Source organism: Falco punctatus (assembly GCF_963210335.1).
Source record: "Falco punctatus genome assembly, chromosome: 7".
Taxonomy (NCBI): Eukaryota; Metazoa; Chordata; class Aves; order Falconiformes; family Falconidae; genus Falco; species Falco punctatus.
This window is the reverse complement of record NC_137587.1, coordinates 5,155,084-5,167,301: the sequence shown is the minus strand read 5'-3', so window position 1 is coordinate 5,167,301 and position 12,218 is coordinate 5,155,084. Positions and strand designations below refer to the sequence as shown.

The following is a 12,218-nucleotide window of genomic DNA, read 5'->3' as shown; positions in this document are numbered from 1 at the left end:
AGAGAATGGATACTTGCGTAAAACATCTCATTAGAATGAAGAGAGATTGACATACACAGCTAAATACTGTGGGCTTTTCTGTGTGAATTACAAGTATATGCTGTTTTCTTTGTAACTTTTTTCACCCATGCAAAGGCATCTCCAGATGCCTCAAAATGAGTGGAGGAATACAGTATTTAACAGCATAGTGTAATGAGGATTATGCAGCCAATGCTAAAGGTCAAGAATTTAACGACATTCCAGAAAATAGACTGCATTTTTTATTTACTCCTTTAGAATAATTGCTCCTTTGCTGATTACCTAAATACTTTTTATTGCGCGCATGAAGCTAGCTGGTGTTTCCATGTAATTTTTTCTTAAAAAGTCAAATGTTTCTTTTCATATTTGATAAGCAAAACAGCGTCTGAAATGTGAACTATGCATAGGGCAAATTTGCAGTTGAGGTAAATCAGTCTGACTTAGCTGATGCCCATGGAGTTAAATCCACTGACACATCACACAGGTATGTTGCCAGTGATTCATCTAGCATTTTGTTTGCATCAGTGGTTAACAGATGAAATGGCAGTAAGAAGTTTGTGTTGATAATTCAAAATATACCCTTACAATATATCAGTAATATTTTTAGGCTATTAATAGGCGTAAGTTTCCTACTGTTCCTATTAAGATGTTGATCTATGCCTTATTTACAGAGTTAGAAGACTTTGTTTATTGTTTTAAGAAGAAAGTCCTTCACAATGTAACTTTGTATATTTCTTATTGTATAAACAAACACAGGTTCCCAACAGTCCCATGTCCTTAGACTCAGTTTCATAATACATAAGCAAACTCTTCAGATGTATTCTGTGATTCTATGCAATGGATATTTAACTACAGAATTAGAAACTCACACTAGATTTCCACAATTTCAGAGCATTAGTCTGATCTTTCTGGTATAAAGATAATTCAATAATACATTAAAATATTTCCAGCATGTTCAAACTTCCACTCATAGTAGGGGTATTTCTTCTGCACAAATTCTATTTCTGGATGAAAGCAGAAAGTATGGAGTTAATTAGGAATCTACATATAAACATTTCTATATATCTATAATGCATAGTTATATTTTAATATTGTAACATAATTGTTTCAGCTTTTCTCCTTAGCGTTGAACCCTAGAAAAAAGGATTTGCTACCAATATTTGCTCGTCTTCAACTCATGGGAACTGTTAGGATGTGGTGGTTAGATGTCAGTGCTGTCAGGCCTGGAACGGGCAAGAACCCGGTGATACCACAATGTTCCAGCCATCCATCCTCTGACAGCTCAGGAAAGCATTCCTCTCCTCCCTGGTCTTTCTGCAACGCAGCACTAAAAGCATCTACTAGTATGGGTTCTCTGGATTGCTGGAATCAAATAATAATGAACATTTGCCTTGGACAGATTACAATTATGAATCCTGAAAGTTTTTGCCAAAAACCAATTGCTGTGCCCAGATTCTTTAATATATATCCACCCATAGGGTCCAAGCCTAATTGCAAGCATAAAACACAGGCAAGTGTGACAAAACATAGGCTGGAAGGGGAAGCAGATGATAAGGTAATGAAAGCAAGTCCATCTGGTATATAAATTCAAAGGGTAATATATCAGCTAAAGTCTGCTTTATTTATAAAGAAGGGATTGGTTTTGGCTTTGATAACAAATAAACAATTTAATTGGAAATCCATGGTTTGGTTCACTTGGATATGATACCTTTGTTTGTTTTCATGTTACAGAAACCACTTAACCTCTCCTTAGAGTTTTTGCTTTTGAGTTTTTGTGTAGAAGATACTAGAGACACATCACCTATCTATCTGTAATGATAGAGCTTAAAATTAAAAGCAGATGCTAGTGCAACTCAGTTCATTGACTGCCATCAACTCAACTACATTCCCTAGTAAAATTTTCCAGTTTTGTTGCATGTACTTTCACCAGTTATGAAGGTTCTTCAACTTCACCAGAGTGAAGACCTAAACTAGAATTAATTTTCAGAAATCTTCTCCATGACATTCTATTTGTATTTTCTGAAAGTTCTGTCACAAAACTTCTTGCAGTTGCTCTGTGGAACTGTCATATTTCCATTCTTTCCTTACCCAGTCCTCTCAAATATACCCGTGCCAATGTCAGTACAGACATATTTGGTTTAGAGGGAATTCCTGTACTACTTAGCAACCTTTAATTGCTCTGTGCACCTAGCTACCAGAGAGAAAAAAGTATGCCTGGGAATGAGCTCCTGGTAGGCAAAGGCAGATCATCATCTCTGTGAGTCTGAAAGGCAAAGTTTATTTTTTGCTTGAGTTAATGAACTACTGCCACTGTGCTTGTACTCCGGAAAAGAAAAAATAAAACTCTTCACAAGCCCGCAAGGGTTTCTGAACTGCATTTGTTACAGTGCTAAAACAGACTGCTTCTGACTGTGCGCATTGAAAATGTTTCCTTATTTAACTATGTGCCAGTTATCATCAATAATTAGCATTGGTTGCCCTATTGAGCCTTTTATAAAAGGATTTAATAAGCAAAAGAGATGTCGCTGTGTCTTATTTGAAGCAGATTGGCTGTAGAGTTTCAGTAGTGAAAATCTTTTACTTCCTCAAAAGTTTTCATTCTAGTCATGCAAATTGTCCTGTGATACAATTCTCTTGAGAATACTGTAAAACACGGTATTACTTGCATAATCATTCTATAAAGTACATTGGATTGTGACTATGGAAAATGTACTTCCTTTTTCTCTGCTGGGCTTTTTTAGCACTAACTAGAACTTTGATTGTGTCATGGATTGCAGAATGCTTTCATAAATAAATAACCTGTATTAAAATGCAGTTCTGTGGTTTTCCATTCACAGTGCAGCAGGATCCGGACATGACTACTGAAGCCATTATGTGGATGTGAAATTCTCAGTTTGTGTGTGCCAAAAATCTTATATTCTATATGGAAGAGCAAGCATGATCCCTTTCACAATAGTAAAACAAAGAGGCTTCACTTAGAAACTCAAGTGTCAATTGGGCACTGATCCTGTTCATGACTTCAAGCATTTGGAATGCTTGTTTCCAGGCTGTTGGTTAGGATCAAACCTCAAGATTTTAGAGTACTGTACTGGCCCTTCAGAAACCGTACCACAAAGATCCCAGAAGAATATGTAAGTTGTAATTATGCCTCTGTTAAAACTCATTTACTCTTGCCACAGCAATGAAGTGAGATATAAATAGGATTCATTCCTCTTCTCTATCCAAAACTTTGTTTCTTTGTGTATTCTTTCAACATGTCATTCTTCTTTTAGCAGTCACACCATGGGAAAATGCATGTTGCAGTTGTCTATGCAGGGTCTAAACTAGAGAAAATGGTTCAGGGTTATGTCACCATGCCAACATTGTGCTACTTCATAGCAGGGTTTATAGCTGTTTTGTGATATGTTGTCCTTTTTGAGCCTTTAAGACAGAAAAAGAAAAAAAACCAAAACGTAGTGGGAGCACAGAAGTGATTTGGTGTCTTTTATTAACAAAAAGCCTCAGGCAGAAGCCTGCCTCATGAAAATTAATTGATATTTGCACCAAATCCTTTCATCTGAGGTTCTATGCCTCGAAGTTGGTGTAATCACACACACCCAAGTTGCAGTTAAACTGCAGAATAAAAAGAAAATTCTTGTCCTCCCTTTACAACTGAGCATCTTGTTATGTTAAACCTATCACATATAGATGCTTCATAGAACCATAGAATATCTTAAGTTGGAAGGAACCCATAAGGACAATTCCCAATGCTTCTCTGCTCTGCCTTATAAAGCTACTTTGAGAGCAGTATTAGAAAAAATCAAAGGAGATATGAGTTTCAGTTACTTTTCAAATATTTTAAGATTTGCTATTATAAAGAGACTTTTACTTCATAGTTTGCAAACTTCCAACTATAGCTGCTAATTCTCTTAATGCATTACAGAACAGTGCTTTCTAGGTGGTTAATGACCAGAAGATTCAACCTTTAAAATTATCGCTGAGTGACATGAACATTGGAAACCCTGTTCAGTTTACACGAGCACAGGTATTCCCTGACTTTTCATAGGTGCTAGGGTAACTAAGTTGTCCCTGTGGGCTGGTATATGTGACTCAAGACCTAGGGAAGGCCCACACGCTTCTGAAGTGGTAGCCAAGGTCAAGTGGATAATGACATTTGAAGTACCTGAGACATCCCTGGGTAATTCAAATGACAGTTGATATAAACTCCACAGTTTCTGTAACTGCTCTGTGTTCTTTCCAAAAATAGTACCAGGGCTGGATTTTTCTCAGGCAACAGAGACAGTTGCCAGAAACAGTGGCCACAGTTCCTGGCTTGGTGCCTCTGCCAGTCTCAGAGGTTGAAATAAAACCTTGAACCCCAAACTCCCTTGGTACCCTACCAAAAGCTCTTCTACCATGCAAAGTAACAGCCAGAGCACAGTTCTGCGATTGAGTTACAACAAAACCCCTTTGGCACAGAATATAATACTGCTGATGCTACTGCATAGTCCTGAATCCCATGTCCAGGCCTTTCAGAACAATAAATAATCCCACATGTAAAACCAACTTAGGTCATCATGATTGTTATCGCCCTACAATGAATACCAGAAGAGTTAGTAATGACCAGCCACTTGCTGCAAAGTGTTAGAGAGAGATGTCTTCTACACTTTATATGCAATAAAAGATGTGGCTGAAATGCAAGGCAATGTTGGTTTGATTCCCTGCACCTGGAGGCTTGGGGCTGTTTGTATCTTTCTCCTTTTCATGTCAAATGTGGGTGTCCTCATCCAGTTTCTCAGTTTTTACAATGGGTGTTTGTTCATATTTTTTTTTTATTTTTTATTTAGACTTTGCATAGGTGAAGGCATTTAAAGTAATGTCTCATTCCCTTTGTGCTTTATTTACACACATGACACACACTCACACCATAGCTGTAACTGTCTGGAGAATAATGATTCAGTGCATGAAAACTCGCAGTGTATGACATTTGTTTTTATTCTGCCTGGGAACTAAACCAAAACAATCCTGAAACTTAAAAAAAAAAAAAAAAAAAATACTGGAAAAGGAAAAAAGTGTCAAAACAGATGTTTTAAGAGGGGAAAAAAACCCAAACAATGTTTTCAGGTTTTCTCTTTCATTCTGTCTCTGTGTCAGCAAAAGTAATCAAAGAAATATGTACCCAAAAGATTTTTTGAACACTTAAGTAAAACACTTCTAGTAAAATAGCTTAGTTTTGAGAATGAATAGTTCAATCAAAATATATTATCTCAACATTCCTGTTAGATATGTCTATAAACACTTCATAACACACCCTCATACCTTTCCCCCACAACAGACATAACACATGTATCTGTTTCAGTATAAACACATTAAACTATTCACAGAAACATAAATATATTTCTGATCACAAGACAGTCATTTACACTTCGGTGTACACCCAAATTGAACACACACCTAACGTGTGTAAAGGAATTCATCAGCTCACTTCCCTGCCCCCCCCCCCGACACGTTCTTTGCACCTTTGCTGCCTGGTAATAGGGATCACCTAAAGGATCTAAGGCAGAGGTACGATAGCAATAGGGCAGGCCAATCCTGCTGTAAAAAGCTGCAAAATATGCCCCAGTGTTTCTTGAGTGCTTAATCTGATCAACATCACAAGTCAGAATCACATAAAACATATATGCTTGTTATTTGAATAAGTGATAGTCTGAAGGAAGCCATTTCCGCGGTAGTAAGCTACATCCATGTCTTTGTGAAACAATATTCATACAGGTTTTCTGCAAAGACTTCACTTTCTTGTTTATCCATCTGAGCAGAGTATTTGTCCTCTGTGGTGGAAACAAGAAGAGTGGGTCAGCTTCAGCGTTCTACAATGTTTTTGAGGACTCTTCTTCCCAGCAGCTCCCTGTTAAAGGGCTTCTCTGCTATAGTAACAGTAGGAAAGAGAATAAGAATCGTATCCTGTTTTGGTAGCTTGAGGGAGTTAGAAATGCTCCCTTTCATGCACAGCTAAGCTATAAAAACAGCAGTCTGAACAGTTTAAAAAAAAATAAAAATAATCACACTGTCTACTGTGTACTAGAGTTGCTGGTCTGAGCAGAAATAAAGTACTGATTTCTGAAAGGAAATTCCACATGAAAATTGTTGCAGTTGGAAGCTGAAGCCTGGTCTAAACATTTTTTTTTTTTTCTTTTTTTTAACTGGTAAAACGCAGTTGGCTCAGATTATTTTTTTTTTCCTTTAAACTGAGATAGGTACAATTATGTGCTTAGTTATATCAGTTCTAGTTCCTGGAGAAGAATAAATAAACTGTAGTAGTGAAAGCAATTTCATACCATTATGCCAGCAATCATAGACACACTTAAGGGATTGCACTACATAAGTCTTTTGATATAGTCATAACAGTACAACTCTTGTGTATAAACAGAGCCTTGGAGAATATGGCAAGTATCCTGCTGGTCTGTAGTTGTTACTAGGATTACTGGCCCCTTCTGACAGAGCCTCCACAATATTTGTAATATTTCTGTCTGCATTTTATTACTTCCCATTCCCATCAGAGCTAAGTAGAGAAGTTGTGAAGAAGAAAGCATTAAAAATAATTTAATTATTAACTAAGTGTATCGTAACCTCATAAAATGTTGATTTACCTTTTGATGAAGCTTTTTGGGTAGTGAATAGTGACAGACTCCGTAGTACAAAGAGGAAAATAGAGTTTTAGGTTATCTGAACCAGTTTGCACATTACTCCTCTGTACAAGCAGAGGAAATTCCGTCATTCCCATACTTCTTCCCATATATGCCCCTGGCTTTAATGTATCTCTTTCTAGGTAATCTACAACTTAATTGATTTTGTGGGGAAGAAAACCATGTGTTCTCTTCTTTCTGTTCAACTAAACATAAACTCAAATCTAGTTTCCACAAGTGTTGTAAGCAAAAATAAATCTTTCTTTAAATCACACCTTACAGAGCGTATTTGGCTATTTGCTAAATGTCTAAACAGGCTGTTGCTTATTATGGACAAACCGTCTTGTCTGCGTAAAACTTAATTATGACGGAAACACCATTACACCACTTGATTTTTCCATCTGTATTTTGACTTCTCCCCCTTAAGCAATGGTAAAGGCATCAAACTCAACACTGTTTATAACAGTTGGGTCTTTCTGCCAATCAGTTCAAGAAAAAAAGGAAATAGATTGACATTATAAAAAATAGCAGGCCATTGATAATGTTAACCAGTACAGGAACGTACACCCCTGTGATCTGTTTCAGCAATTAATTATGCTGAACTCTCAGGCTGCATATACTCAAAAACACAAGCTGGTAAATTGACAGGTTGCTTGGGACAACTTGGGGGTTTTTTTCAGTGTTAAAGTGCAGAATCTTTGTTAGGCAGAATTACTGGTTTTTAAAAGGGGATCTTTGATTTGTCGATCAAGATTTGAATTATCATGCTGACTCCAAGCCTGCCATTTAAACCCCACAAGCAAAGACACAATTCCACCTGACATTGCAAGAAGTCAGGAAAAAGGAGGCACAACATAAAAGTGAGGTGGTACTATACCCTAAGCATCGCCAGACTGAATGCTTAATTTCTGGTGAAGACTCGTTAAAAAACCTAAAATTTGATAGCAGTTTTGTAATCTCTGTTACACAGATGAAAAAGTTTGTTAAGTATTTATTTATAATCTCAGCAGAGAAGTAAACAATTATGTAGGCTGTTGAGAATAAACTTTCCCATTTGAACTCCAGAAGAGCTCTTTACAGGTTCTCATTGCAAGGTACACTTTTAGGTCTTTGTGAATAAAGCCAACCCAATCACTTTGTTGGGGAAAAAAAATACAGTTTACTGTTTGCTGACTTCTAAGATCATTAAGTTAGCTTTCGCATTTCAAGAGGCTAAGAGTTTTTAGGTGGAGAGATGGAAGATCATAGCAGTCAGACAAAGGATGTAAGGATTGCATTAAAAATTAACCATGTTGTCCTGAACTGAGTACCCACCACTTTAGAAAGTTCAAAAAGAAAGTGTTGCTCCACATAAAGACAGCAATAGAAGAAAAAAAAAAAAAAAAAAAAAAAAAAGCAGACAAATACATTTTCCTCTCATCTACCATGAAAATAAGAAAGCTGATTTTTTCCAGTTCTTATGAAGTAAAAAATTCCCATGAGAAATTTGTAATTTTTGTGTTTAAATTTTTAATTCCTATGGTTTGGGTGGAATCCTGGAAGTTTAATCACTGACTTACTAGAAACAGGATTCACCTCTAGTACGAAAAAGTCATTTTCCTAATAGTAGTACTTATAAAAAACTGTAATGTTTTTTGCAGATTTTATGGTTATTAAAGACATAAAGTTGAAAAGTATATGAGTATTTTTACCTCTTCGTAAATGTATGGCAGTGTCTTTAGGTTTTGGATTTTGCCAGATTAGAAGATTAGAAGCTTTTTCTTTCATCATAAAGACAACATTTACAGAAGTTTCCTTGCAGAGGGAGAGTTTTCTGTTCTGCACCGTGTGCAATATAAAATGATCTTCTGATATCTTTCTGCTTAGTAGGCTTTTCATCATAATGACTAAATTTACATGAAATTTCAAAGGGAAAACAAAACCAGCTATTAAAATAAGCAGTAGTTTATAAATGGATATAATAGGTAATCAGTAACACTTCACATACTATGATGCAAATAAAATTCTGAAAATTAAACAAGGCTATTGGGATAAAATACATGCTCAAGGCCCAAGAAAAAGGACATTTTAAAATATATTAGGTGAAAAAAAATTGGTAACAGTGTTGGCCAGTAGCAGATGAAAAACATAAAACATCCCTAGTAAAAATGAAAATTCTAACTTTTAATAAATCTCTCTCGTCTTTATTTTGAAAGAATAAAAAAATATATGCTTACATAAGTGATTAACTACTTCACAGTCCATTAGCAGCTGAGTAGACTGTTGATCTTCATTAACAGATAGCTGACTAAATGTCTAGTCCATTGATGATAATTATCAATGTGTTTTCAAATACCAAGGACACTCTAGAAATCTAAACAAAGACTTGTTATCATAGTATTCCAAATGGACAGTCAAGATATGACCTAAACAATTACAGGCTGATTAGAGAAACGCCAAACTCACACAGGTTTCTACCAATAAATAATTCTGAAATGAGAGACATAATTACCATTAGTCACTGTACAATTTTTAAATACATCTTGCTAAATAAACGTAAATCATTCTATTATAAAAGTATGATTTTTTTTCCTGTTTTAATGGGAAAGGTATACTTAGACATGCATTTGATGTCATATCATGTGAACAGCTTTATCTGCAAGGATAAAGCAAATATTCCATAGAATTTTTGCTGTCCAGCTGACCAATCTTAAAACATAGATACTATAGAAGAATCAAAATTGAGTAGAGCTGTTTTAACACTGCTGTAATAGAAGCAGTAATAGTAGGTTATAGTAGCTTGACACTATTCAGTATTCTTACCAGTGACCTGGCAGTTTAAGTTAAAATAACAGCTGATAAAATTAAGGAAAGATTGAGGAAGCAGTAAATAATTATGTGCACTATAATAGTTACATGGAGCCATCTGGAGCCATTGTCTGATATATTGAAATTATTCAGACAAAATGGATTTTAATGCACTTTACTGTGTAAATTTAAATTAAGAAATTCACAGCATCTACTGTTTGTTGACTTATCTGCTCAAACTAAGCTACTCAAATGAGACAACCAGTTTCCTCATGAACTCTTGCAATATCTGTACTAGTGAACTGAGCAGGACTAAGGCTGAACTTGAACAAACCATTTTATTGTGAAGAAATTGCTTAGATTTTTTTGTGTGTCACTACTGCCATCTCAGGTAAAGCTCAATCTTACCTACCTTGCAGATCTTTTTCATCTGTATTCATAATATAATATGTGGCACTATATTAAGTAATTTTTGAAAGTCAGCTAGTGTCGATCTGTCTCCTTTTATTTATGTGATGATCAGTCTTGTTAAAGAAACTCCATATACATAGGCAATTTCTTTTAACAGAACCTCTAATGCTGTAGCTGCTGCTCTTTACATCAGTAAATTATCTGACTCAAAACATGTGTGAAGAACCCTTTAAAAGGAGATTAAGGCCTTCCTACTTTTTAAAAAGGGGGAGGAGGAATTTGATATAGTTTGAAAAGGTGTTGGTCTAAAAAAATGCTGCTACAACATTATAAGCTAAATGTTTTATATGATTTGAAAGGAGTGACATGCTATTTCAGCTTTTCCAGTAACTGCTTTGGAGTATTTGTGCCATTTCCTCTGGGTAATGTTCTGAGCTGCAATCAGTTCCTTAAAGTGCTATTCCCGCTGATCTGTGCAGAAGGTCAGTGAAAGCAAATATTACCTTTTAAAAGCATATCAGGTTTCATTAGTGTTAGTTCTTTTCTTACCCCTAATTGCTTGGAAACCTGTTCACTGTGTTTCGAACCGTAGAACTGTAATTTGAAGATGGTATAATGTAGCATATATCCCTTTAAGAAGACAGAAATTAAGTACCACAAGCATAGGTCATGTTTGCAGTTTGAACAAAGCAGTTCAGCATTACTGACTTACTGGAGACAGTTGACTTCAGTTTACATCCAGTAATTTTCTCAAAATTACATTTGAGCACAGTTTTTCGGATTCAGGTTTTTACCAAAAAGGGGACTTCTTAGTGATACTCAGCTTTATACTAGATGTCTGTGTGCATATAGGTAAGTGTATACTGTTTCTGGACTTTTCTGGATCAAAGCAATTAGTTATGCAGTGAAACAAACTTCATTTACCTCTGTCTTGAAGATGCAGAAAAAAACTGAACCATGGTTTACAATCAAGCTTACCCCCGTCTTGTACAAAATATGCAAATGATCATGGCATGTTTGTTTGTATCTCCAAAGATGTTGGATATACAGGGACCTTTCTTAGGAACCTCTCATTTCTTAAGGGAAATAAGATCTAATCTACCTTCATATTACTGCCTTCCTTTATCTATCTCCACTTTGGCCACAAGATATTTTTTTTCAGTCATTTGATAAAAATACTAGAGTTGCTTGTTAAAAAAAATATAATAAAAAATTTCGAATTTTCACTAAAAAAAGTGTGGAGGCAGAATGAAGCAAATTTTTAAAGTTGTTTTTTTGGGGTTTTTTGTTTTTTTTTTTCATGTAGCGGTTTGGCCAGTCCTACAAGATGAGAACTTTAGATCCAGCTTTCCCAGCCCTGAACTTTTCAGTTTTAAATCAAGGAGTTTAGTTTATATTAACCTGAGTACAGATTTTTTGCTGCCCTAATTAAGATTTGGTCACTTAAATGTTAACAGGTAGGTATTAAATGAAATTATTTAAATTTGAATCAGCTTTTGAAAAAGTTTAGCACAAGACTTTGCACCATCAAAATAACATTTACTGGAGTACTTTTAGAATTGTTTGCAATTTCTCTTTGGTTGGATTTTTTTTTTTTACATTAATCCATAGGATCTGTGGTATTCTGATGTACTGGCATAATGATTTACAGCTAAATACTTATAGTAAAACCCAAGCAATGCCTATAGATATATTCACAACTGCATGCCTTTAAAAGTTAACCAAGCTTTTCCAGATCTTGAAGCAAACACTTCTGGATTCAATTTTCCCCCAGTTACACATCAAGAATGGTCTAATTTACTTAAATCAGTTATTCCATTCCTACAAAATAATGCAAGCAAAAAATAATTCTGGGCATAACATATTTCTCCTTATGCATATTACAAATAATGTATTGGTGAATTTAAAAGTGCTGCTGTCCTCACAGGGAGTGATTCTGTGCAGGTCTCTTGATGCTGAGTAGCTCAGAGGAGGCTGTTATAATACTTTCAAGAACAGCCTAGATTTAAACCCAGGGCTCAAAGACTTGGAGCTATTTAAACCATCTTTACCCTATTATCAATGTCTGATCTTAAGATCAGACATCATTTTTTGTCTCAGTATTATACAGGTACTATATAGTTACACTGATGTAATTTCTAATGTAAACAGCATTCTATTGATTTTCATGTGCTTTGTAATGTCCTCGTATAAAGAAGCTATATTCCAGCCTGTGCTTCACTCCAACAGGGATGCTGTATTGTTAAAATCGCACAGGCAGAACTAAAATTGTGTTATGAACAAATTGTGTTATGAACAAATTTTAATGTACCTGAGCCCAGACAAAAAATATCAGAAAAT

At 35.4% G+C, this 12,218-nt stretch overlaps 1 long non-coding RNA gene across 1 annotated transcript in view; it reads right to left on the bottom strand.

Moving 5' to 3' along the window:
- Positions 1-1,753: 1,753 nt before the first annotated feature.
- Positions 1,754-12,218, bottom strand: part of LOC308067042 — a 48,482-nt gene continuing 38,017 nt past the window's right edge. Inside the window, exon 2 of the long non-coding RNA XR_013929421.1 lies at positions 1,754-12,218. This exon is cut by the window's right edge and continues 23,531 nt beyond it. This is a non-coding gene — a long non-coding RNA (uncharacterized lncRNA).